Genomic DNA, 21,468 nt, shown 5'->3' with positions numbered 1-21,468 from the left:
ATCTGGCACTAGTACTTGCTTTTTGGAAGATTCAATCTACCCTTTTATCCTATTATTTTTATACCTCCCCCTTTTTTTCTTTTCATGCCCCATCTCCATTTTTCAACACTATATAGCATAGAAAAAAAGATAGAAGAAAGAAAAAGATAGAAAGGAAGAAAGAAAGAAAGGAAGGAATGAAGGAAGAAATCCCTTAATCTAATCTCCTTTGTTTAGCTTTTTCCCTGACTATAATAAATAACAACTTGCAATTAATCCCCCTAAACAATTACAAACATCAATAACCCACTGAAAAACAAAAATGCATCTACCCTAGCTCTTGAGAATGTGGGCACTCTGTTCTTAAAATTACTTCCTGTTGTCTGGGGTCAACAGCATCTTTAGAGGACCCTGAAAAATTGGGGTAATAGTCAAGTCCTGGGAAAGCTAGCTGTATCATTTCTTGTCCAGTCTCTGTGTGGTGGGAAAGTGCAGAGCTTATGTGAAGTGCTGGATGGAGTTTCTGTGAGGCTGGACCATTTCATCTAGCAGATTTGAAATTATTCTGAGCAGCTGTTAGTCCAAAACTGATCATTGGGTGGTGTTGGTCAGCTTAGTGGCATTACCACAGTCCAAGTAAATTTGTCATTGCAAGGCCCCATTATATTTGGAGACCTCAAAAGTCGAGGTTAGGAATGGTCACAGTACCTATGCAGCTCATTTAAAAATGCAAAGTTCTAGTCCTTGAAAGCTATTATTGCAAACTCTTTAGGATAAATAAGAAATGCAGATTAGTCACCTATAACAATCAGACTTGTAATCATGGAAGGTATGTTTTCAAGGTTATACAGATATATTTTAGATAGACAGGTGGTCTTCAAACACTTCAGATATCTACAGAATAAGGCTTTCATGACAGTGAGATAAGTCTGCTCCTGGCAGCATCAATCTACTTCAAAGGAGATGATGGGCATTGAAGAACTTCCATGTGGAATTTGCTTTCAATGTGCAAATGCTAGTCACTGGGCAAGAAACTTCCTTTACCTTGACTACTGATAGTATGCTCTCCAAATTGGATAAGCAGGACACAAAGGAAGTCAACTGCTGATCTTTGCCAAGACAAGGTAGGCCAGTCCTTCTAAATTCTTGCTTCACAGAAATGTCGGTCAAATATTCTAGGCCTGTAGGCTCAATATGGGTGCTCCAACTTTGTAGAGGAAACTTGGGTGACTGTCCAGGCAGCTGGCTGTCTCTGTCATTTCTATAATTTAGGAAGTTCCTTGCTTTGCACTTTCTCTTCACTCAGGTAATGTTTTATCCTTATCAGACTCTGATAGGGTTGAAGAGTAGATAGGTATAATTTTACTATTTTCTTTGTTATCAAATTCAAAAAAGTAACTCACAAAAGAGTTGTAATGTTTATAAGGTTGAGAGACATAAAAACTTAAGTTGTTTATCTAAGAAAATGTTTTAATGTCTAATAGGATATTTTTAGGCTGCTAATACAAGTTATGATAGAAAGTGATTTAGGTACAAAACTTTGGACTCACCAAGACAGAATAGATAATAGAGTACTTTCCAAATTTGCCAAGGACAAATGGATAAGACATTGTGAATGTAATTCTTACCTGATATTTGTTCTTATTGTGTATATCTTTACTGTGTTAGAATTAAAACTTTTCCTTTTTATTTAGACAAAAAGGGGGAAATGTTTCAGGATATTTCATCACACTGTGAAACAAAGGCTATGTTAATAAAAATCTACCTTGGATCAGGGGGCAGAGCCAGAAACTACTTGATAGTATTTAGCCATAGAGGGTATGGAAGAGCAAGGAAGATGGATAGAGAGATGCATAGGAAGGAGTAGGGAGGGACATGGAGTTTCACCATCTTTTTGGTTTGGGACAGTTGGAGGGAGCCTGTCTTGTAGGGTCTCTGGCCAAAAAGGAAGATTGCTTCTTGGCTTCTCTGAGCTAGCAAGTTTTCACCACAATATTTGACTCCCAAGTCTTTATCAGTAAACAGAATGATACATTAAAAAACTACATTTGGCAGCAGCTGCAGAGTTGGTGGGACTCAGCTGTAGCCTGAGAGGTAGGGTGCTGACCTTACAGATACAGGGCCACAGATAGTAGTTAAAATATCAGTAGATTCAGGTTTAGCTGCTAAGCTAACAGAAAAACAACAGGCTCATTTGTTTGAACCCTTGCTTCTCAGTTGATGTCACTTTTGAGGAGGTTATGGAACCTTGAGGAGTTGCAGCCTTGCTGGAGAAAGTATGTCACTGCAGGTGGGATTTGAGCATTTGTAGCCTTGCCTATTCCATGCTCCCTCTGTTCTTGGGTGCAGATGAAGTGTGGTCAGCAAGCTCCATGTGCCTGCTGCATGCCCTGCCTTTCCCTGATGTGTAGACTCCAGCCTTCTGCAGCTGTGAACCAAAGTGAACCTTCATTCTTATGTTGCCTTTGGTCATGGTACTTTATCTCAGCTACAAAAAAATAACTAATGCAGAAACTGACACCAGAGGAGTGGGGCTGTTGCTATGAAAAACCTGACCAAGTTAAGGTGATTTCTGGAGAAAGTTACAAGCCTTTGAGACATTGGACTAGGAAAGTTGTTGATGCTTTAAGCAGACATTAATGGGCTTGGAAGGCAATAGTGCTGAGAGCAATGTGAGCAGTGGAGTCCTGGTTTATGAGGCCTACTATAGCCTTCATGAGTAAACAAGGACTTTATTCACAATTGGGCTTAAGAGCATTTGTGTGATATTTGTGCAAAGAATCTGGCTGTATTCTGTGGATCTTCTGAAAATACGTGTGAAGCTAAATTATAAAATAATTTATTTGGAGTACCAAATTCCAAGACAGCATAATATTGAGTCTGTGACATGGTTATTATTTATGGTTCTTATGTGTATAAGCAGATCATCCTGTGAACTGAAGTGAGTTGTTTCTTCTTCTCACTCCAATGTGGAGGACTGTAGATAGCATGAGAGATGGACTATTTTCTCCTTGTGTGATCTGGTGGGTATGCCAGCATCTCCTCTACAACTGCAACTCCCACTGTGCTCTTGTCTTAGTTAGGGTTTCTATTGCTTTGAAGACACACCATGACCATAACAACTCTTATAAAGGAAAGCATTTAATTGAGGTGGCTCACTTACAGTTCAGAGGTTCAGTCCAGTATCATCATGGTGTGGGACATGACAGCATGCAGGCAGACATGTGGCTGGAGAAATAGCTGAGAGTCCTATATCTTGTAGGCAACAGGAAGTGGTCTCCAAAAAGTGTATATCTACTTCAATAAAGCCACACCACCTAATAGTGTCACTCCCTTTGGGGGCCATTTTTCTTTTAAACTACTACATTTTATTCCCTGGCTCCAAAGGCTTATAGCCATATCATAATGCAATGTACTCAGTTTAACTTCAAAAGTTCCCATAGTCTACCACAGTCTTAACAATGTTTAAAAGTCTAATGTTCAAAATCATTTCTGAGATTCATGCAGTCTCTTCACTGTAATCCCCTATAATAATTAAAATTAAAAACTGATCACATACTTCCAGCATACAATGGCATGGTATACATACCATTTGAATACATAGGGAAGGGAGCACAGTGAAGAAATACTGGACAAAAGCAAGCCTGAAAACCAGCAGGGCAAACTCCAAACTCTGCATCTCCTTGTCTGATATTAAAAAAACTCCTCAGATATCCAACTGGTTTCAGCTTTGTTGACTGCAACATACTTCTTTCTGTTGGTCTGGTTCCACTCCCTGTTAGAAGTTTTCCTTGGCAGATATCCCACAGCTCTGTTATCTCTATCATCTTGGGGTCTCCAAAGGCAAACCATGATTCACCTTCACAGCTTCATGCAATGACCTCTCTGGCTCCATTCAGGTACACACCTGACACATGTCTGGTATCAGTGGCTTTACTTAGTTGTATGGGGCAAATTCCATAGCTTCTTTCTTCTATCCTTAACTCCAAAAACAGGTGGCCTAAGCCACCAAGTTCTGCTGCTTACTGGGGCTGGGACACATCCCCGTTGTTCAATTACATCTTCACCAGCTTTCTGCTTTCCATAGGTTTCACCATTGCCTAATGGTTTCATATGGCTGTCCTGGAACTTGCTCTGTAGACCACATTGGCCTCAAACTCAAAGGTCTTCCAGCCTCTGGTTTCTGAGTACTGGGATTAAAGATGTGCACCACCACACACAGGTCTAAGCTTTTCTTTAATTACTTTACACAAGGTGGAAATGTAGCTGGGTGGGATCTTCCCTGAGGTCACCAATCCCTTTATTCCATTTCTTAATCTGTTTATCTCCTTGAACACAGGATTTAGCTCAATTCCACTTCTGGTGCTCCTTTTCTTAGAAATCTGTACATTTTGTATTTTTATTTGCTCAGCTTCCTCCTTTTCATTATAAACCCTCATCAGAGTTAGTAATAATAAGTACATAACAGAGTCTACACTAATCTGTTTGGAGATTTCCTCTGCCAATGTAATTAATTCAAAATTCTTTACTATAACCTTAGGCAGACTCTTCAAACAAGAGAAAAAAGCAGCCACTTTCTTCACCAAAGTACCACAAGAATGATCTTTAGGCAACATACTAAAATGCTGTGGGATGTTCTGTATGTCAAAAATGTTTCTCTGATTGGTTAGTAAATAAAACACTGATTGGCCAGTAGCCAGGCAGGAAGGATAGAAGAGAATTCTGGGAAGTGGAAGGTTGAGTCAGAGAGACACTGCCAGCTGCCGCCATGACAAGCAGCATGTGAAGATGCCAGTAAGCCATGAGCCACGTGGCAAGGTATAGATTTATAGAGATAGATTAGTTTAAGATATAAGAACAGTTAGCAAGAAGCCTGGCACGGCCATACAGTTTGTAAGCAATATAAGTCTCTGTGTTTACTTGGTTGGTTCTGAGCTGCTGTGGGACTGGCAGGTGATAGAGATTTGTCCTGACTGTGGGCCAGGCAGGAAAACTCTAGCTACACTAAAATTCTCTGAAACCTCTTGAGCCAGCCACTTACAGTTCATCAGATCACACTCAGCACCACTGTCTTCCATGCTCCTACTAGTATGGCCCATTAAGCAGCACTTAAAGAGCTCAACTCCTTTTTTAACCCAAAGTACCAAAGTCCAAATTTCTCCAAACAAAAACATGGTCAGGCTTATCACAGCAATACCCTAGGCCCTGGTACCAACTTTTGTCTTAGGGTTTCTATGCTGTGAAGTCATACTATGACCATGGCAACTCTTATAAAGGAAAACATTTAATTGTGGTGGCTCACTTACATTTCAGAGATTCAGTTCATTATCATCATGGTGTGAAGCACAGAAGAATGCAGGTAGACATGGTGCTGGGGAAGTTAGATGAGAGTCCTACATCTTGCAGGCAACAGAAAGTGGTCTCCAACAAGGACACATACACACCAACAACTCCTAGTAGGGCCACTTCCTTTGGGGGCCATTTTCTTTCAAACCACCATAGCTCCCTTCCTGTTAACAAACTGTCCTTTATATGTCAAGGAGAATCTCATCTCCACATCAGCCCAGGACAGCACAAGAGCCTTTGTCCTGAAGAACATGAAACAAACTCCCTCCTGGGTAAGTCAACTTACCCCAGTCCCCACTCCTGTATCCTCACCTTCTTCTCTGATTCTTCATAAAGAGGGTAGACAGGCCACTGTGACTCACTTAGTCTGTGGGGTCAACCAGATAGGTTGTTTTGGGTTTCCTTGGGATCTAGTGAAACAAAGAGAGATGAGAGCTAAGAAAGATGTACAGGAGGATATTGAATTCTCGAGGTTCTCCTGGTACTGCTCCTGGTCAAGCACATGAGCATCTGGGTGCAGGAATCATGACCGGCCTGGGTAACAACCCAACAGAACAAAAGATATGTTTGAATGATGAATTGCATCACCCTGCTATTGGGATAAGACAACCAACTCATCCAAGGACTCAGCCAGGGGCAACAGTTCTTGACTGTGACCATTTTAACTAATGAAACTTTTAAAGAGTGACTGGTGACAGTCAGCAAACTGCATAACTCAGTCTTGAGGTACTCCTCTTTAAAGCACCAGGTGACAAAGTTCCATCTGGTGTGATTGACAACCTCATATATCTGGAGTCTGGTGTTTCTAATATATATGATATGTTTTCAGTGTCATAGTTGATTGTCACACAGAAATCTCTCATCACTTTGTGCCTCCAGCTGTGCTGGCAGAAGGATGCTGTTAATTTGTGTAAACAAGATGTGGAGTCATGCTTTCCTGTCATTTTTTTCAAAATAGGGTAACTCAGGTTAAGTCACTATGAAATGGATTAACTCAAGGCTAGGCCCCGCCTGAAGGTTGATAGTGCCTGCAACATGGAGGAGGCTGGAACATCCCTGCCTGGTGTCATCACCAGGCTGCATCCAGAATGCTGACTGCTCTTGAAACCTCTACCAGACAAGTGAGTTCATAACTGTTCAGTTCAGCCTCACTCAACCTATCATGACATCAGCACAGGTAACTAGATTCTTTACTGTGGTGCAACATGAGGGACCTGTCTTCCAGGTTCTGATAGCATCCTTGCTGCCCTCTGAAATTTCAAGAGCTTGGTCTTTCCAGTCAGCATTCCTTGAGGATTCCCATGAGCTCCACACACAGCTCTGAAGGGCTTGTCTAGCCTGCAGGGGCAATCCCTTCCTGATTTCCCAACAACCATTCCATGTGAGACCCACATGCCCAGGCTTCTTACAGCAGTGACACTACTTATCAGTACCGGTTTCTTCTGTTAGTTTCTCTAGTTGGAATTACTACACAATACACAACAGAAACAACACAATGGACGAAGGATTGATTCTGGCTCATGCTCCAGGAGATACTGTCCATCATGTGAGAAGGCAAGATAGGTGAATCAGATCTGTCTCTGGGCAGGGAGCTTGATACAGTCCAGTGGATCAGGAAGTAGAGTGCTTGGGGCAGACCCAGAGGGAGATTCCACTGGCGTCCAGCATCTTCTAGTGAGGCCACAGTGCCAAAGACTCTAGTTTTCTCGACAAAGTGCCTCCAGCTAGTGGGCAAGTGTTTCAGCATGTAGCCTGCGAGGGTCATTTCAGATTCTCTTCCTAACATCCAGGAAGCTATCACACATAGACACATCCACAGAGACAGGCATAAACAGACACAGATTTGGATTCTCATAGACCCTGCCACATGGATGCAGAGAGACAAAGGCACACATAGAAATAGAGGCACATAACACATATAGAAAATATGCCTTTCTCCCAGTGGCACAGGTTCATACACAGACACACACAAGTTCAGACACCAACACACATATACACTGATATATGTATACTTGTATACACAAAGACGGAGACACACACCTCAGAACAAAGCATGTACTCACATACACAGGCAGAGGCACCAAAATTCAAAGACAGGCATACACATGAACTCTCAGACACACATGCACATGTGCCCTACCACATACCTACATGGACACAAATGCACAGTTACATTTGTACACAGGCACACACACAGCTCCACATGTGCACAGATGCAAGGCAGTGGATTTGCACTGTGCTATGGCATAGAACAGAGGACCAATGGGAGTTGGGCAATCTGGAAAGACTTCAGTCTGGCTTGAGTCCCAACTCTTGGAGCCTGACCTGAGAGAAATGAGCAGCTCTGAGACAAGGCACAGTAGAATTTGGAAGATTTCTAGAAGCCTAGATGCTGAGTAGGATGGGAGCTGCAGGGAGAACATGCAGAGTCAGAAAGATGTGCAGGGTCCTTGTAAGCATACAGAGAAGACAGGATACAGGAGCCAGAGTGTGGTGAAGAGAGACCACAGCTGAGCTCTCTGGGGGCTGTGGTGGAGAGGATAGGGTTTTACATTCACCACTGCTATGTGGAGAGAAGCTGGTGACTGTTTGGAGTTGGAAGTTTTGGGAGGTAAGATTAAGTGATATGAGTGATTTTGGTGGGAATAGAACTTGGACATGCAAAGGGTAGGAACTCGGGAGCCCTTATTATCCTCCTGTTCTGTATTTTGAGGTCATGCTTCCCACTCTGATAACATTCTTTCTCCTGACAAGGCTTCCTCAGAATGAGTGAAAGTGCAGCCAGGTGTTTAATTACAGAAATCTGCACCATGTGTCTATGAGGTCCAAACAAAACAACGGTACAATCAGCTCACACATGGATGGGCCTTTGTGCAGGTGAGGCTGGGATGTAGATGCTGCAGGGAGGCCAGAAGCACATGGGCACTATGGCGACTATGAAGCTGCTCCTGCTGCCTCTGAGCCTGACTCTACTCTCTGTAGCAGCTGAAGATGAAGAAGCTTTAACAATTCCTGCTACTGTCTACAGGGCTGCTACATTTCCTGCCACCACTGAGAAGGTGAGAGCCATGGGAGCACTGAGGGTGGGGTCTGGGATTCTTGGGTCATGACCTTGGACTGGGTGAGTGTCTGAGGTCACTGATGGACCCACAGGTAGACATCTGGGACAGTCCCTGGGTTCCATGAAGGCTATGACCTCCAGTATCATCATTCAGCTCCCCACAGGGTTGGCACCCACAGGCAGAGGAATGGGTTATAGTGTCATCTGGCTCACCACTTTGTCACAGTGACCAGTGACTCCTCTGTCAGCCTGTGGCTCCTGAGAACCTTCTTTCAAATGACAGAATTGAGTCTTTTCAGAACTTCTGTTCTCAGTGAAAGTCTCCTGCAGGGAGATGTGCACAGATGTAGCACTGCTGCTTGCTGAGGGCTGAGCACTGCTGGGAGGGAAGGTCAGAGGGATGGACTTCCCAAGAGATCATGTTTAGCAACTCAGGTATGTCTTCCTGAGAAGATGTGAGGGTCCTGATATGATCAGCCATGCTCCCACACCCTATCACTGATGAACAGAGGTGCCTGGTTGTGCCTTTCCTGTTTGTTGATGACTTTGTCCTGGAGGCCAAGAAACATCTATGCCAAATGGTCCTGGGACTGAGGCTTGTATCTAGGCACCTTGTCTCCCCCTAGGTACAACTCCAGCTCATTGGGCTGTCTGTCATGGCCACACAGCTTACTCAGAGACCCCAAGTCCTTTCTCCAGTCTGGGTGCTGGCAAGCTGCTGTTCATGCTCTTGGCCACCCAAGCCTTGGGAACCAGATCCTCTCTGATGTTTCCACACCAAATGCTTGGTCTTCATCCTGCCTGTCCTCCATAAAAGCAGGAAAGCCATCCATTCCAGCTCTCAGTTTGGTCCTGGGTCCCTGTGTACTGGAGACAGGGAGGTCAAGGGTGTGTGGATCCTGGGAGGGGAGGCAGGTGCCAAGGTCACTTGAAGGTCATATGCTAATGTTCCTGAGACAATTGTGTCAAGGTAGGGACAGAGAGAGTACTGAGTACTGATTGATTGGTTTTGTGAGAACGTTGATGAGTCCAGTCCTTGGGGGATTCTCCCTGACTGTGTGAGTGTGTGGGGGGAAACAGGGACTGAACCCCAGCCAGGATCAGCTGACATGTGAGTGGGGTGACTGTGACCACAAATGATCTCATAGTCTCTGGGTGCTTGGTGTTACCTTCCACCTGTGACTGACCCACTCTGAGCTCTGTCTACTCTGCATCCTGCCTCACTCTCTGGGTAACTTTTCTCAGCTCCTTGTGCAGGACCTCCTTAAGGACACAGGACAGAGTCCCTTCCAGGAAACTTATCTCCCAGAAGACCCTTACTCCAGCTTGCCTGGCTCTGCCTGAAAATGGTAGAGAAGATCCAGTCATGACCAGGTCGCCTGTTGTCCTTCCAGTGCCTCAGGCCCCTCCTGTCTGCATTAAGATGCTCCCCAACCCCCTCTTAGCCATGCTCCTGCTCCATCTCCAGCCTGGGAATCCTTTCCCTGTCTTTTCTTGACCCCGAAGCCTGACTTCTCCTCTAGCTTCTAGGAAAATGGTATATAACTCGCTGGGCTGGAAACATGCCTATTCCTGCAAAGAAGAAGCTCAGCCCACTGCCACCCTTCGCCTTTGTCATTAATGCTATTGGGAAGTTGGAGTTCAGGATGAAGATCATGTGAGTGCACACACCCAGACAGGTATCTCTGCTTTTGGCTGCTTCATCTCGCCCCTATTCATCTCACACATACCTCCTGATCTCAGCTAGGCTCTCCATGTCATCCTGGATTCCTTTTGCATTGTCTGTGCAATGAACCAGGTGTCTTTGGTATCCACAGGAATGATGCTCACAGGGCCCTGAAGAGTCCTCTGGTTTCTGTGCTAGTGAAAAACCCAGGTGGGGAATATATCGGCCCAGGATACTATCATTTGGGAGTTGTTTTTGAGACACATTTAGTGATCCAGGGTGTGTATGCAGGCTGTGTTTGGAAAGACCTATTGTGTTCGAGGTACCAGAATGTACCAGAAGGGGGTCTGGTTTGCTCACCATTTCCACAGCAGTGTGTATCAGCTGCCCTTCTCCTGGAGTGACTTGGAGCACACAGGGAGGGTACAGAGTCATGACCAGCTGGATTCTGAGACTGCTGCCCGAGTCCTATGTATTGGGAGGGAAGTCTGACCTAATTGCCTGGCCTATGATGTGTGTGGGAAAGGCAGTAAAGTGTCCAATTTAGAGTCACTTTTTATCCTGTATTTCAGGAAACCCATCGGATGTGTTTTGTTCAAGCAGTATCTGGATCATTTCGAAAAATACCCTGGTTTCTTTCAAGCCTGTAAGTGCTCACACCCATATTTCTACCTTTTCATAGAGACTTCTAAAGAGACTCCATGGGCATATGGCTTATTTGTTTCCACAGGGTCAAAGCACTACATAGGCATCTTTTTCTTGATCACAGAGGATTTCGCCCTGGCCTACTACAAGGATAGCTTTAAACATCCCACCTACATAATGACTATGCTCATGGGTATGTGAGTTTGCAAGAACTGCCCATGAACTTGTGAGGCAATGGGTCCAGAGTGGGCTCCTTCTACCATACTTAGTCTAGTTTCCAACTGGGACAATTCCTACCATTCTTGGTATCTTTGGGAGAACGATTTGCAAGCTCTTGTCCTTTCTTCTCCTCAGCCATCAAATGACCAGTTGTGAGGCCCGAGTCCACGTGTAGTCTTCATTCATCCAGCCCTGATACCTTCTTTCTCTTCTCAGTCTGCCATTGTTGTATTTCTCTGAACAGACTTCTAGTGGGACTCCCCTGATGCTGGGATCACTGGTCCCATCTTGAGACATTGTCCTGGTATCAGGTATGGGGTCCTGCATAGGAAGTCCAGAGTTCTGCTGAACTTCCTATTGCACATAACATGCTCCTCTATGATCAGACAGTTCAGACGTCCTGCAGTCACAGCCCAGCACCTGTTTAAAAGAAAGAGGAGAGACAAGCAGCTAAAGAAAGAATCAATCTGTAGATTTGGGTAGTGCTGGGGGGTGGGGGGAGAGAAAAAAAACAATTTTTCTCTGCATTTCCTTCATAAAACATAAAGCTTACTGACAAAGCAAACAGATCCAAAAATATGCAAGTGTGTATTTCTTGAGAAACAGATGTCAATCACACCGTGGGGAAAGCAGCTCTCATGGTCCAGTGTCCCACTTTGTTTTTACTCTCACAGGGCTTCTCTGGACACTGAGGTACACATGGAGAGTACTTGGGTCAAAGGTCACCAGTGCCAGGTGGAGACATGACCTCCACCTGCCACTGTCCCCAAGCCCTGAGAGCCTCATGTTTACTAGTAGCCACGCAGCTCTGACCACGCTTCACATCTCTCTTGGTGTTCTCCAGCCACTGTGCTCCCAGGATCCCTCCCACCTGGGTGTCACAGGGCTACTTCCCTCCCATACTCCACTCTACAACTTCCCACTCATTATCCAGCCTCTCCCCTGCCCTCACTGAAGGCTCTGCCACCAAGGCACTCAAACAGTGTCCTTGGGGTGTCTCAGCACAGAGCATGCAGACCCAGAGAGGAGTGCTCTACCCTCACATTACGACCAACACTCCAAGTCTCCAGTGCTGCCAAGATCCTCTATGTGTTGCTAGGTTTTTTTCTGACCTTCCTCTTTTGCATCAAATATTACTGTTGGCCCTACAGTATGCAAGGAAAAAAGGTGCTTTCTTTTCATATATGACTTTGTAGTAGGGTATAGGCTACTCAGGGCTATGTTCGCCAAAATGGACCTGCCTGGAGAGGTTTAGAGCATAATGAGCATATGGATGTGGACAGTCAGTGGTGGAGCACTCCCTTGACCCCTTGATGCTGCCCCAGTTGTGAAACTCAGAACTTCCCTTTAGGAGAGGGTGTAGGCTGTTTCCAGCTTATGCCTGTGCATTGAATTCTATACATGTCCTCTGCTCCCTAGGGCTGTGGGGATAGGAGCCCCCTGCTCAGAAGCCTTTGTGTGTGAGGCATCCATCTCTACTGCAGACCCCAAACCACACGCAAACATGTTTCCCTCCTGACTCCTCTCACCTGGCTGGCCTCTTTCTTTTATAGCAAGTTTGAACTTGGGCCCCCTATCCCTGGCCTGAGTCTTCTCAGTCCTAGATGATCCAAGAGGAACCATGGTGACCTGCTTGCAGGCCTCATTTCCTCAAACACAATTTCCCATCCTACTTGGATTAAGGCCTTTCATTCTAACACACTATCACCCCGTGTGTCCTACAGGTCGTTCCCTGGTTGCAAGCCCACAATCTGTGAGAGTGTATGAAACATATGTGATGAATATGGGCCTGAACAGAACAGACATCTTTTACCCTCTTTGTGATGGTAGAGATTTGATTTTTCCTCATTTCCTCTTCCTTTCTGTTCAGGATTTCCCTGTAAGACATGACCACAGAAGCACTATTTAGAGCTGCTTATCTCTTTCTGATTCTGCAAATAGATTCCTGTGAGAAATCTTAGTACATGGTGCAAGCTCTACAGAGAAGACTCAGCAACCAGAAGCTGATCACCTGCCACCTTCTGCACCTGGATGCCACCTCCTGTTGCCACAAGAGGACAGAGCCAAGTTCCAGAACTCTACCATGCCTCTTCTTTCAATAAACCTGGTCCTATCTCTGGACACATGTGTGACAGTCTAATGGGTCCCAGCTTTGTGATAATTGGGTGAAGGCAGATGGTCAGAGCTGAGCATATTCTTAGAGAAGATGTATTTTCACATTCACAGGTCTCCATAGGGGGCATCCTGGAACACATAGGGTCACAAGGCACAGTAGTAGGCTTCCTAGGCATTTATAAAATGGACAGGGCTTCTGCCTCTGTGGTAGATAGAGAGGAAGAAAAAGTTGAGGGTGTCACAGGGAGGCAGGCATAGGTTGGCTATGTGGGTCTCTACTAGCAGGTGTGTCTAGTGTTCTGGCTCTGGTGATGGGTGGTGGTCCCTCCCAGTTTGAGGCCATAGAGTAGGGTGCTTTTTTGCTTTTAGCATGTAGAGGACAGAATATCTAGAGAGGTCTTCAGTGTCTCTATAACATACTTGTCTTGATTTCAAAGCCCCTCAGGGCAGGGAGAGCTGGAGCCCAGAACCCAATAGGAATGAGGAGAGCAAACTCAAGTAATCAGGCACGAGACACTTAATCTCAGGGTCGTAGGTTCATGCCCCATGTTGGGTGCCAGATAATGAGGCAATTCCATGGAGTTTATCTGATAATCCAAGGGGTTTATTTTGGGTTAACTTACAATAAGCAAAAGAGAGTTGGTCATGGAGTCCAGGAGAGGTGAGGTGTGGTCCAACATGGGTCTCTAGAGAACTCTGCCTAGGCCCACAGTACCAGCATCCAACATCCAAGACTACAAGGTAGCCAAGAGAATGAGCATGTACACATCCCAGGTCTTAAGCATCCTCCCTTGGCCACGCCTGGGTGGATCAGGTACCTAGCAGTTACCTGCTGCCTGCTAGGGGTGGTGCTTCAGAGATAAAGCACAGACAACCACCCTACACATGTGTCACCAAACCCAGACAGAAGGAAGAGAAGATCTTCCCACATTTCCACTGAAGTTGCAAGAGATGGTATCCTATTTTTCCACACCAGTTGTCTTTTCCTGGACACATTACTTACATACAAAATGCAGCCAGCTCCTGCCTGGACAATCTTCCCAAATCTCTAGGGAAGAGAAAGCTTTGAAAACAGGACATCTTGGGGTCAGACTATAAAGGTTTTTGAAGGTCAGGTCACCATGATAGTTGTGTTGTGAAAATTCAGCCCATCTGCCCCCTATTCCTGTACAGGGCCAGCTTTAGTTTGGCAGCAACAGTGGATGTGGTCCCTGAGGAGGGAAGGGAAGGGAGGACCCCAGATGTCCCAGGGTGAACATGAGCTGATCCCCAGGATAAAGTCCTGCTCATGGTGGGCAGTACCATTTCACATGACCTATTCTAGGATGTGCCCTTCATCTGTCCCACACAGCATTTCTGGGACATGATGGGTTGAGGTATTCCTGTGCATTTAATGGAACTTATTTTGTAAGATTTTCTTGGGAGGCATGAGCTTACTCTGCTCACTCCATACAGACCCTCAATAACATCCTTAAGCACAGTTAGACCAATGTCTATCTTTGCCAACAAATGTCTTTGTCTTGGTTACTTGCATGACACGAGGACAGGTTTCTGAAGGATTATGAGTGACCCCAAAGTTGATTTACCACTTAGAAGTCTCATCGTACCATGGAGAACAATTCCCCTTAGCTGAATGGCTGGAATTCCCTTTTCAGTTCACATTCTGTATTCTAGAGTGTGTCATGAAGAGGACACCATAGGCAGCTGGAGCAGAAGTACATATAGCAGTCATGGAGGCATGGAAGGACCTGTCTGTAGTCTCAACTCCAGGTTTATGGACCGCTCCACCTCCTTCTGGATTTGAGGATGGACACAGAGAAGGATATTATCAGAAGACTATAAATTAGAAGAAAACAACCCACATATATATGAATATACCATAAATAAACTCATTACTCTGTATGGTAACTTTAAAATTCATGGAAAAAGTAAAATAAAAGAATGTCATGTTCTCACTTTGACAACACACTCTTTCTCGTCATTTTATTCACAATAAACATAAAGTCTCTAGCTTGGTCTACAGCTCATCATCATTTTTTCTACCCCCTCTCTAACTTGGCCTCTGACCATCTTCCCCCCCCCCCTCTCCACCCTTCTGTCTGTTCCTTTCTCAGCCAGTCTGCCTCTGCCTCTTCCAGACCACACTGAGTGTTCCTCCCACCTGGAGTCCTCATCTACTTCCTTATTCATGGCTCATTTCCTTCACTTCCTTCATTCACGTGTTTAAATGTTCTCTTTATGCAGCTGACTCAGGCAATTCCATTGAAATCACCAACCCCTTGTCTCCCTAGTTGCTGTCCACCTTGTTCCATTTTGGTTTCCTCTTGGCATGTGACACTCTCATAATAATATATAATTAAGTAATCAGGAGACAGGAGCACACAGTAGACTGAGCAGGGATAGTGAATACAGTGAACACTGAACAACACAGTGTAAGGAGAGGTAGGGACACTGAGGGTTACAAGAGATCAGTAAAGGAAACCATTTTTCATTAGGATTCCTTCCCCTTGGCTAGTCACACCATGATGGAGAAGGTGTTACAGTGTGAGGTCTTGGCCATGTCATTTCTCCATTCTGGTTTTGTTTTTAGACTCCTTCCACAGAGACAACCACATCATCCCTATAAATCTGTCTTACATTTTCTTTTCCACCATCACTGATCCTGTTGGAAATTACTACATCATTCCTTGCTCATCATGAGAATTGGGTTTTGTTTGGTTTCTGCTGCTTTGATAAAAAACTGACCCAATTAAAGTTGGGGGGAGAAAAGGGTTTATTTCATCTTAAAATTTCCAGGCCACAGTCCATGACAGGAGAAAGTCAAGGAGGGAACTCAGGGCGTGCACCTGGAGGAAGGAATGGAACCAAAAGCCTTAGAGGGAGGAGTGCTGCTCGGCTTGATCACATGACCCACTTTGCTTTCTTATTCTTCCCAGGACCATCTGTGCAGAGATGGTACTGCTCACAATGGGTTGTGTTCTCCCACATCAACTGTTTCTAATTAAGAACATGCCTTACAGAGTGCTTACAGGCTAGTCTGAAGGAGGGAACCCCTCAATTGAGATTCCTTCCCAGAGAGGCCTGGGTTTGTGTCAAGCTGACATAAAACACCAGCACAATGGACCACATATCAACTTGATGTCCAAAAACATCAGTATTAAACCATAGCCTTTCCTTTCTCATTTGTTCCCAAGCTGTCATGTTGGCATTAATATCACAATACAAAAACCAAACAACTTTAAAAGTCCCACAGTCTTCAAAACTTAAAACACTGCCAGAGACCAAAAGAACATATAGCAGATGACTAATATTCAACAGATTGACCCACCAGATGAATAATTCTCTGATAGGGAGCCCCACTAGACATGTTCTGTGGGGTCACAGATTATGAATACCATTTGTTTTTGTCTGTAATTTTTCTCATGTACTACGACAATTCTTCCCTCAAAACAGCTATGGGCTTCTTCCCACAGCCTATTTGTAGTGTATTTTTCACTTGTTTGGGTACATTTAATTCTGTGGATTGACAGGAAGACAATTCTTGCACAGCCTTGAGGTAGGGGGAGGGGCTTGGACCTGCCTCTACTAAATGTACCTCCCCATGGGAGACCTTACCTTCTTGTAGAAGGGAATGGAGGGTGGTTTGGGAGGGGGAGGCTGGAGGAGCGGGAGGAGGGAAGAGGGGATCTTTGATTGGTATGTAAAATGAATAAAAATTTTTCATAATAAAAAAAACTTGGAAGGGTTGATGTGGGGTTTCAGGGGACATTGTGCTAAAGCTAATGAACCAAGTGACCTCAGTAGAGCACAGTCATGTGTTCTGAAAGAGGCTGTCTGTTGGTTTTCTGTTTTTCAGGTCTAAGGGCCAGTGCATTCAGAGGGATTCATATGCAGAGAACTGTAGCTAGAGTTTTCCTGCCTGGCCCACCTCAGGACAAATCTCTGTCACCCGCCAGTCCCACAGCCATTTAGACCCAACCAAGTAAACACAGAGACTTATATTGGTTACAAACTGTATGGCCATGGCAGGCTTCTTGCTAACTCTTCTTATAGCTTAAATTAATCCATTTCCATTCATCTATACCTTGCCACATGGCTCGTGGCTTACTGGCATCTTCTTATGCTGTTTGTCATCATGGCGGCTGGCAGTGTCTCCCCCTCAGCCTTCCACTTCCCAGAATTCTTCTCTTTGTCCCACCTATACTTCCTGCCTAGCCAATGGCCAATCAGTGATTTATTTACTGACCAATCAGCAACACACTTGACATACAGACCATCCCATAGCAGAGAACAGAGGTGCCTGGTCAACTGGACTGTGAGTCCCTGTCTCAGTTTCTTCTCCTGATGCTGTGATAAAAACACTCTAATCAACACTGCTTAAGGGAGAAAGGGTTTGCTCTAGGTCACAGTTCAAGATATAGTCCACAATGGTGGGGCTTTCCTGGCAGCTGGAGCATGAAGCAGCTGCTCATATTGCACACATAGTCAGGAAAGCAATGAGTGTATTCATGCTGGTGCTCAGGTGGCTTCACCATTTTACAGTCTGGATCTTCTGCCCACAGAATGTTCCTGCCCACAATTAAGATGAGCCTTCCACAATCAGTGAACGTAATCAATATCATTTTCACTGTCATGGCCAGTGGAACTAAACTCAGGTGATTCTATATTATGTAGAATTATTAGCCAGCAAGGTACCCCTGACTGCATGCAATTATCCCTTGCAAGGCAAGCTCCTGGGGTTGTAGCATCCCTATCCTGCTTACTTTTCAGGAAGGCCTACCCAGTTAATTCCCAGGTGACTTTAGAGGTCACAGGCTAGTCCACAGAAAAGACCACACTCCCCTTCAGATAGTGCTGTCCACTGGCCAACAGGGAGACTGAAGCTTAGGATTTCAGAAGCAGGGTAGCGTAGGTGCCAGGGAACCAGTTATGTGCAGTCTCCATCTTCCCTGACACCTGTGATCCTGACTCCGTAGCTATGGATGACACGATGACACCTTTTCCTGTAATGAGGTCACAGTAAGGCTTGGAGCCAGCAGGTTGGGTGCTCATGGTTTATTCTAGACTGTTCCTTCGTGTGGTCTGAATATTGTCTTTGAAAAAGACATTATAGGCCAATTTCTCTTTAATTTTCAGTTTTGGGCCATAAGCTCGTCTACATCTACAAGCTGCCAGTGAAGGACCACTACACCTTATATGCTGAAAACCTTTTGTTTGAGAAAAGATTCCAACCCGGACACCTGATAGGTGAGGAACCCCAGAGACTCCCACTCCTGTCCATGTTCGCTACTACCGTCAGCTATTTGAATGTGCACAGCTACACCCTGGCACTGGGAAGTACAAAGCCCCCTGGGTGTCCCTCTGGCAGCTCTGATTAAGGTGCTCTGTGGACAGTGTGCATGCTCTGAAGTGGGAAGTTGGGGTATATGCAGAACTTCCATGAGCAGATGTGGCCTTGAACATGGACCAAATAGGACAGAAGTTCCCGCCAGTGACTGGAACTTCTACATGTTCCTTTCTGGGTTCTCAGGTTTCATAGCAGGCAGGTCTCATTGAAAGGCTGTGTCCTAACAGATGCTTTTTATGGACAATGCCCCCCAGGGACAGGAGGCAGACTAGTGACCTTGAAACACAGGCTTCTTTCTGATTAAGGTGTGGTATTACTTGTCTGCTTAGGAAGTCACATATACATTTGGTTATACAGTGGCCCCTTGTATCAGTGTTACCCACTTCCTGTGGACAAGCTATGCACCCATATCCCACCTCCATGGTCTCTCTGAAGTCTCCTCCCCTCTTGCTCCCATCTAAAGAAGGTGCTCCAGGGTGAAGACCCTAGAGCTGGGCAGTGCTTTTGTCTTTGTGTCACTGGTTCCCGACAGAACTGTGCTGTCACACCCCATCTGCTTATCTGTCCTCTGCTCACAGGAAAGTATCCAAAAGAAAACCTGGAGGCCCTGGAAGAATTTAAGAAATTCACACAGCACAAAGACTTCTCCAAAAAAACATCGTTGTGTCTGTGCAGAGGGTGAGAAAATGCTCTGCTCTGCCCCTTGCCCAGGTCCCCTCTGTGTCACCCATGATTCTGCAACTGCTGTGTAACCTCGTGCCCTTCACCAGCAGGGCCCTTCTTGTCATCTTAATCATGGGGCCATCCAAGCTGCAGGTGTAATCTGGGTCTTCACCCTGGACACCTTCTTTAGTTGATGTTTTTCTTGCTGTCACAGAATGCTGTGTTCCCAAACATGACAGTGGTGAGTGACACTCTGAAGGAACCCTGAGAGAACCCAGATTCCTCAGTTCCAGGGTTAAAGTTTCTATGTGTTTTTGGCCCTGCTTCCATCCTCCTACTTAGGGACCTTCCTTAGCCAGGAAGAGGTGACCACTTCAGGAGGTATCCTCAAGCATAATTCCCAGGATACTCATCTCTCCTTTCATTTCCCAGAGTCCTTCCCATACCATGGTCTCTGCTTGGTCTAATTTCATGTCCTAGGTACCCACAAAACACAATCTACAATGTCAAGGGAGTCAGGATTGTTTAGAGGTGGATGTATTCTTAGGAGGGACCTCCCAGCGGTTTGATGGAAGGAAGACCTCTAATAGGCACCTACCTCCCAGGTAGCTACTCTAGGCTGTTTTTATGGTAAGAGGAGGAGTCTCTCACTTATGTTCCTCTTTCTGTCACAGCCCACCAGGACCACAACTGCTCAGGCAATTGTGCCATTAGACCTCAATGGACTCCTCTTCCCCCTGGACTGCACCCCACTGAGCTGCATTTCCCCGACTTGAGATCCACTTCTTCCTTGATTGTTACTCCCCAATGAACGGCTCTCCTGCTTTAGATTTCAACCCCCATCCCTTCCTTGTCTGAATCCAATAAAAAGTTTAGCATTTTTTTCTGGGTTCAGCTTTTATGTGTCAGGCCTTCTTAGTTCACAAGATTGAGGAGATATTGGAATTAACAGACACCAGACATTAAGTAGCCTGGCATCCAGCAGTCCTGTAGAGCTATGTGTCATATTAGACGTTCAGGTGAAGTGCATCCAATGCCAAGTAGCTCCAAAAGATGTCTGACACTGGTGCAGGAGAATTAGAATAGACAGGACTGGGAGATGCCATCAGGGTTGCAAATATCTAAAGGTCCGTGTAGAGATATTGCTATATCTGAGCTTCATGGAATCCTGTGAGGGACCTAGGAGTAGTGACATGCATGGAGGGAGGAAGATTGCAGGACCCGCCCTCATCACTCTCAAGCAAGGCAGACCTGAGTGCAGATCTCTGGGTATGTTTACTCACCTTGGCTTTCGGTGGTTGGTCAGTATTCAAGGTCGGTGTTGACATTGCCTCAGGGACATGGTGGGACCACAGTGATGGAGGGCTGGGCCAGTACTTTAATGATCAAGATCACTGTCAGTCTCAGTTGGATATGGATTCCTTGAGGATGAGTGTGTACCTACATTACCTCTGAGAAGCGGCCCATTGCTCTCAAATGAGCATCAGTAGTAACCCTTCAGTCAAACTCCCACCCTCACCTATTGTCTTCTCTTTGACCCTGTCTGCCTGGACCTGGTCATCTGGACCTGGAGTCAGCCCCTCAGGTACCTGCTGGAGCCTGAGACACCAGGGACAAGTTGGAGGGAAGGAGTAGCAATAAAATTTTAAAGCTGGTGATCACTCTGCGTGTCTGTGCTGTATGAGACTCAAGTATATCATTGAAGGGTCAAAGATCTCCATGCAAGAATTAAAAAAAAAGAAGTGAATGTATTTTTACCAAACTCAGGATAAAAAGTGAGTTTTATGGTATTGAAGAATAGGGTGAAAAGTCTTGTGTGAAAAATAGATTTGACTACACTTAAGTAACTACCATGCTTTAAAAACTCAGTGCTTGAGCCTGAAAGAGTGGTGCACACATTAAATACCAGCACTTGGGCAATGAGGCAGGCAGGTCTCTGAGTTTGAGACTAGCCTGGTCTACATGGGGTATAGACGAAATTTTAAATGGTCTTATTAAATAAGAAACACAGAGCCAAATAAAGAATTAAAAGCCCGGAGATCGAGCATTAGCCAAGAGCTAAGACCACCTTATCTTACGACTCACTGCTGTCCTTCCTCTGAGAGAGAGACCTTCTTCCTATGTCCTGTCTTTTTACTGCCTTTCTGTTCTGCCTTCTCATTGATTCTAAACCCAACCACATGACTTCCTCATCACTGCCTGTCTACACAGACCTTCAGGTCTCTATGGTTGGTACTGGGATTAAAAGTGTGTGTCACCATGCTGGCTGTGTCCTTGAACACACAGAGATTCTGCCTGCCGTGTGATCAGGTTAAGGGCATGTGCTACCACTACCAGACTTCTGCTTAATAGCTTGCTCTTATCTCTGATCCCCAGGCAACTTTATTTATTAACATATAAATAAAATCACATTTCAGCACAAATAAA

The 21,468-nt window shown here is 45.2% G+C and overlaps 1 long non-coding RNA gene across 3 annotated transcripts in view; it reads right to left on the bottom strand.

Annotated features, from left to right (window-relative positions):
• The window catches only part of LOC131908825 (uncharacterized), a 55,434-nt gene extending 35,743 nt beyond the window's left edge, over positions 1-19,691 (bottom strand). The window contains exons 1-3 of one of the 3 annotated variants that reach the window (XR_009378673.1): positions 13,655-14,285; positions 12,730-12,793; positions 10,117-11,336 (exon numbers count right to left, since the gene is read on the bottom strand). This is a non-coding gene — a long non-coding RNA (uncharacterized LOC131908825). Of the gene's footprint in view, positions 1-7,325; positions 11,337-12,729; positions 12,794-13,654; positions 14,286-14,638 lie in introns of those variants that run through there. The other 2 variants (XR_009378672.1, XR_009378671.1) reach the window with 2 other exon arrangements.
• Between the last annotated feature and the right edge of the window lie 1,777 nt (positions 19,692-21,468).

The sequence above is a fragment of the Peromyscus eremicus genome, chromosome 4 (genome assembly GCF_949786415.1).
Source record: "Peromyscus eremicus chromosome 4, PerEre_H2_v1, whole genome shotgun sequence".
Classification (NCBI taxonomy): Eukaryota; Metazoa; Chordata; class Mammalia; order Rodentia; family Cricetidae; genus Peromyscus; species Peromyscus eremicus.
This window is presented reverse-complemented; position numbering and strand designations above follow the sequence as displayed.